Source organism: Mus caroli, unplaced genomic scaffold (genome assembly GCF_900094665.2).
Source record: "Mus caroli unplaced genomic scaffold, CAROLI_EIJ_v1.1 scaffold_13541_1, whole genome shotgun sequence".
Lineage (NCBI taxonomy): Eukaryota > Metazoa > Chordata > Mammalia > Rodentia > Muridae > Mus > Mus caroli.
The window spans coordinates 9,183-16,198 of NW_018389161.1; the positions used below are offsets into that span (position 1 = coordinate 9,183).

The 7,016-nt window shown below is 36.2% G+C and overlaps 1 pseudogene; it reads right to left on the reverse strand.

Moving 5' to 3' along the window:
* Positions 1-387: 387 nt before the first annotated feature.
* Positions 388-7,016, reverse strand: part of LOC110287971 — a 12,450-nt pseudogene continuing 5,821 nt past the window's right edge.

Sequence of the window (7,016 nt, forward strand, 5' to 3'; positions counted from 1 at the left end):
TGACAGTTCATCCATACTCCAGGGCTCTCTGTAAATACCTGATTTCCTCAGCCTTACAGTGACTTCTCTTTCAGTCTTGGGTTCCCTGACAACCACCTCCATGTTGTCAGGTGTCAAACCACTCAAGACTCCTAAATAAATGTTTTGCAATGAAGCAAATAAAAGAGTTTGCCATATTGCTCGAATTCACATGCCTTCTCTCCAGTATGAATAGTCATGGCGATGATTACAGAAATGTGCAAAGGCTTCACAATATTAAATATATTCATAATGTTTCTCACCAGCATGTATTGTTTTCTGCATTTGGTGAGAACTGTGATGTGTAAGCAAAGGGTTTACCACATTGCTTGCATTCACAGAGATTCACTTCTCTATGAATACTTTCATGATCATGAAGGCTATAGAAATTTTCAAAGGCTTTACAATTTAAAATATATTCATAAGGTTTCTCTCCAGAATGTCTCTTTGCATGCTATTGAAGAGGACTGTGATGTAAAATGGCTTCATCACACAGACTGCTTTTGGAGGCTTTTTCCAGAGCATATATTCTTTTATCTTAATATGAAAAGGCATCACACTATTGCTTACATTCATAGGTTTTCTCTTCAGTATGTGTTGTTTGATGTATTCAAAGATAACTTATAAAAATGGTTTATCACGCCAATTATATTTGGAGGGTTGCTCTTCTGCATTATGATTTTTGTGTGTGTATTTACAGACCACTGTTACAAGCAAAGACTTCCCCATATTTAATACCTTCAATACTGTTTCTCTCCAGTATGAGTGGTTTCATGTGTTTACTACATTGCTTATATTCATAGGGTTCCTGTCTAGTACGTCATTTTCTGTATTCAAATTTGACCATGTTATATAATGGGCTTACCCCATTTATTACATTCATAGTGTTTGTCATCATTATCTTTCCTTTAATGAAGTCAGAGATAAATGTGTTGTGAAGTGGCTTCATCACTTCTATCATACTTGTAGGATCTTTCTTTAATATCTCCTTTTTTCTATAATAAGAGATAACTGTGATGAGCAAAAGCTTTACCACATTTCTTTTGTTCATATGGTTTCTCTACTGTATGAATCCTTCCATGATGATGAAGACTGCAGATATGTGCAAAGACCTTACCATGTTAAAGAACTTTATAGGGGTTCTTTCCTAGATGGTTCCTTTTTTGTTTCTAGAGACTACGGTGATGTTCAAATGCTTCACCCTGTGATTACATTCATAGTTTCTTCAGTATGGTCATTTTTATGTTATTGGAGCGTATTGTAATGTGCAAAGGCTTTACCAAATCCCTTACATTCATAGGGTTTCTCTCCAGTATGAGTTATTGTAGGTAAGACCATTGTGTTGTGAATAGGCTTCATCACATTGACTACATTTTAAAGGTTTCTCTACAGATGTTTCCTTTTATGTATTCGGAGACCACTCTGTTGTGAAGAGGCTTTATCACACTGATTACATTTGCAGAGTCTCCCCAGTATGTAGTACGTTACGGGTTTGAAGATGACTGCTTTCTGCAAAGGCTTTACCACATTGATTATGTTGGAAATGTTTCTCTCCAGTATCTGTTCTTTGATGCATCCCAAAAGATTAGTCATATAAAAGGCTTTACCACATGATTACATTCATAGGGATCTCTCCAATACACATCCTTGTATGTACTTTGAGATTATTGCCTTGTGCAAAGGCTTTATCACACTGATTACATTTGTAAAGTTTCTCTCCCGTATGTGTTCTTTCATGTATTCGAAGATACCTGGGCTGTGAAAAGGCTTTTTCACATTTATTAAATTTATAAGGTTTCTATTCAGTATAAATTCTTTCATCAGCTTGACCATGACTGTGAGATATAAATGACTTCCTACACTGATAACCTTTGTAAGGTTTCTCTCCAGTATATGCTCGTTCATGTATTGGAAGATGACTCCGGTGTGAATAGGCTTCATCACACTGATTACATATTTAGAGTCTCCCTCCAGTATGTATTACTTTATCAGTTTTAAGATGACTGCTTTTTGTAAGGGCCTTACCACATTGATCTCATTTGTAATATTTCTCTCCAGTATGTGTTCTTTCATGTTTTCGAAGATAGTGGGGTTGTAAAAAGGCTTTACCACATTGATTACATTTGTAGGGTTTCTCTCCAGTATGTGTTCTTTCATGCATTCGAAGATAGCTGGGATGTAAAAAGGCTTTACCACATTGATTACATTCATAGGGTTTCTNTAGGGTTTCTCTCCAGTATGTGTTCTTTCATGCATTCGAAGATAGCTGGGATGTAAAAAGGCTTTACCACATTGATTACATTCATAGGGTTTCTCTCCACTATGTCTTTTTTCATGTAATCGAAGATACTTGAGCTGTAAAAAGGCTTTATCACATTCATTACATTTGTAGGGTTTCTCTCCACTATGTCTTCTTTCATGTACTCGAAGATAGGTGAGCTGTGCAAAGGCTTTACCACATTGATTACATTTGTAGGTTTTCTCTTGAGTATGTGTTCTTTCATGTGCTCGAAGGTACCTGAGCTGTGCAAAGCCTTTATCACACTGATTACATTTATAAGGTTTCTCACCAGTATGTGTTTTTTCATGTATTTGGAAACAACTTTGTTGTGAATAGGCTTTATCACACAGAATACATATATAAGGTTTCTCTCCAGTATGTGTTCTTTCATGTATTCGGAGATTACTCTGGTGTGAATAGGCTTTATCACACAGATTACATATATAAGGTTTCTCTCCAGTATGTGTTCTTTCATGTTTTCGGAGACAACTCTGGCGTGGATAGGCTTTATTACACTGATTACATATGTAGGGTCTCACTCCAGTATGTACTACTTTATGGCTTTTAAGATGACTCCTTAGTGTAAAGGCTTTACCACATTGATTACATTGGTAAGGTTTCTCTCCAGTATGTGTTCTTTCATGCATTCGAAGATAGCTGGGATGTAAAAAGGCTTTACCACATTGATTACATTCATAGAGTTTGTTTCCAGCATGTGTTCTTTGATGTGCTCGAAGATACTTGAGCTTTAAGAAGGCTTTATCACATGCATTACATTTGTAGGGTTTCTCTCCAGTACCTGTTCTTTTATTTTTTTGGAGAGAATTTTGATATGCAAGCATTTTACTATGTTGAAAGACTTCAGAGTGTCTGTCCCTAGTTTTGTTTCTTTCAAGCTTTTGAAGATGACTGTGATGTTTGAAGGCTTTATTCCATTGTGTATATTCATAGGGTTTCTCTCCAGCAGTTCTTTCGTGCCTGCAATGATTATTGGGACATGAAAATTTTATTACATTAATTACAATGATGAAACCTTTCTATCTGTATAAATTAGTTTTAAATTTTGGTCTAATTATAGGGTACATTCTGATCTTAGGGTTTTATCACGGGACTAGAGAGATGGCTTAGCTGTTAAAAGCATTGAATTCTCTTCCAGAGGTCCTCAGTTCAAATCCCAGCTTCCATATGGTGGCTCTCAACCATCTCTAATGGAATTCCATGCCCTCTTCTGGTGTGTATGAAGAAATTGACAGTGAGTTCACATACATAAAATAAATAATAAAATGAATCTATGAAAAAATGTTTTATCACATTGTTTACAGTCTTGGTGTTCCCCTTCCTTGTGGGTTGTTTTTCATCATTGGAGATACCTGTGAGGTTTAGGGCATTTATTCCATGGCTCACATTTACACCAGCCTTTAGATACATCAAGTTTTTCAGATACTTGAAGAAAACTTCATGAATTCACAGATTTACCTCCATAATTGTGTTCACAAATTTACTTCCACTGTGAGTCATATCATATTTGAAAAGTGAAGGACAATCAAAAATTCCATATTCTTAATGCTCATAGGATTTTCTTCAGTATAATTTTATGGTTGTATTCCAAATGAAGCTGAAAATCTAAGTGACTAGAAACTTGTATCACATTCAGAAAGTCTCCTCAAAGTGGGGCCTATTGTATACTGTTGTGGATAGACCTTGGCTAATTATATTTGATGTTAATTACATTCTCCTGTGAGTGGCTGTGAACATGGAATGAGTCAGCCCTCATGTGATTTCCTGTAAACATGCTTCCCATCTTAACTTGTAAAATAAAGAGAGCTAATGATTGGGCAGATTAAAGGGAAGGTTGATTGGAAGGTTGGGAGAAAGAAGAAGGAGAAAATGGAAGAGGGAGAGGACAAAGAGGAGGAGGAAGAAGAAGAAAAGCAGAGCAGAAGCACATGGCCTGGAGAAACTGCAAGTTCGCAGGGGTCTCGTGGATGGAGAAGATGGTAGAGTGAGTAGCAGTAGATCTGCCCAGTCTAGGCGCACAGCACGTGTTCATATTAACTGAGTTGTATTTTCATTTGCTGGGGCCTGTTTGGGTTGGAGATTTACTGCAATAGTCTATGATCTAATAAATAGTTCTAGGAAAGAGAGATCCTCTGTTTCTTTCAAAATTATTCTGCTCATATGGCCTCCTCTTATGGTAGAAAGTAAGGTTTCTCCAGCACAACATCCTTAACGCTCGTAAATTCCCCTCTCACTAAACGTATCAGATTTAAGACAAGTATATGATTAACAACAGATTAACCCTGAACTATTTGCTCAGTAGAAGATTTTGCACATACACATATTCAGTGTGTGTAAAATTTGCAATATCTGATTGGTGTGAATATAAGTGGAATGGCAGTGCTACAGTGTAGCTGTAAAGGCGATACGATTCAAACAGTTATATCTGTTAAGAAATACAGTGATAGAGGAATGCATTGCAACAACCTATCAGCTGATTGGAATCAAGGTACTTGGTTTTGTGAGAATCTAATGCTCAAAAACTAACCTAAAGCATTAAAAAAAAAATACTGTTGATGCTCCTTAAAACTTAGAGAACACATTATGTTTTCTGCAGAAGCTCATTAGAATATGGTTTCACAAAAAATTACCTTCCATATCTTCTATCATTTTGAGAATGTTCTTCAATGTTATGGTCTTTCCAATTGTAGCCTAAAATATAGGACCAGAAATAATTATTGTTGGAAATTTGTCTATAAGCCACTATTTTCAATGAACCTTAGAACCATGCCTGCTTTATTTGCCTCATTCTTTCTTATTCTAATTCAAGATTATACAAGGGCATCAATAACAAAGAAATCAGCTGTTCCCCCTCCTTATTTTAAAACTGAAAGGAAAATTCAGGTTTACCTATAGCAGTGAGATTCCTGTAGTTCTCCAGCATGACATCTTTGTAAAGTCTCTTCTGAGATGGATCCAGCAAGGACCACTCCTCCAGAGTGAAGTATACATGCACATCATCAAAGGTCAATGCATCCTAAAATCCCATACATGTGTACAACACAAAGTATGATAGTGATAATACTGTAATGAATACTTGACTTACAATATATGCATTCTATCTTGATAATCCCCACACATAGCCCATGACAGAAAAATCCTGCTATACTCATGAAATCATTTTCAAACCTAATTATGAAAACCAAATTATGGGGCTGGAGAACTAGCTTAGTGGTTAAGAGCACCAACTGTTCTTTTGAAGATCCTGAGTTCAAATCCCAGCAACCACATGGTAGATTACAACCATCCATAATGTGATCTGATGCCCTCTTCTGTTGTGTCTGAAGACTGCTACCATGTACTAACATATAATAATAAATAAAGATTTTTTTGAAAAAAAAAAAAAAGAAAACCAAATTAGGAAGTTCATTTGAGAATGCTGTGCTCTTTGAAGAGCATATAGTCTAGCAAAAGAAATGCCAAGTAAAACACATAGGGGGTGGGGGGCAAACGGATTAACACCACTGATAACTCAGTATAAACAACCAAAAAACTATTAGCAAGCTGGGTGTATTTGCTCATGCCCTTAATTGAAATGCTCGCCAAGTACAGACGTGTGCATCTCATTGACTTGTATGCCAATCTTGTCTATTAAACAAGTTCAAGAAAGGCAGAACTACTCATTATGACACTGTCTCTGCTGCAAAAATCTATCGAACAAGCCAGGCGTGGTGGCTCACCCTTTTAATCCCAGCAATTGGGAGGCAGAGGCAGGTGGATTTCTGAGTTTGAGGCCAGCCTGGTCTACAAAGTGAGTTCCAGGAATGCCAGGGCTATACAGAGAAACCTTGTCCCAAAATTTAAAAAAAAAAATCTATCAAACAACAACAACAAAAACAAAAACCAACAAAATAAAAGCACTGAACAACAATAAAAACAACAAAATAACAACCCAAAGAAGAAAGAAGGAACCTCACAGGTTTTCAGTGAACTTCCTACAAAGAATTAAATGGTCACTGTAGTTCTTCTGTCTTCATATTTCAAGATCCTGAAATTCCCCAGTTCAAATAAGTTAAATAAAATGTTACTTAATAAATTAGATGTTACTTAAAGGGATGTAGAGATGGCTCAGTGGTTAAGAGCACTGATTGCTCTTACAAAGGTCCTAAGTTCCAATCCCAGCAACCACATTTTGGCTCACAACCATCCTTAAAGAGATCTGATGCCCACTTCTGGTGTTTCTGAAGACAGCTACAGTGTACTTACATATAATAAGTAAATAAATAAATAAATAAGTAGATGAATCTTTCAATAGAAACAAAAATAGAGGTACTTAAAGGCAATCGATGTTTAAAGGTATAAGGAACAAATGAAAACATTAGCAAAGTAAATGCTTTTCAAAAATAAACAACANAGTGTGTAGTAGAGATGGCTCTGGCTTAATATCTCTTGCTGGTCTTAGATATAGGACTTAATTGCAAGTACTTATCGTGGAAGCTCAGAACTANTCATGACTCCAAGTTCAGGAGTTCTGAGGCCATCTTTTTGACTATATATAATGAGGACCAAGCACACAGAGGTGCATATGCATGCATAGTCATTCAAATATTTCAAAACAAACACAACATGAAGGAAGAATGTCTCACTCTTAAAATTAAATGAATTGGAAGGATCAGGCAGTATTAATGTCACAATTACGTGCCATCCTGAGAATTAGAAT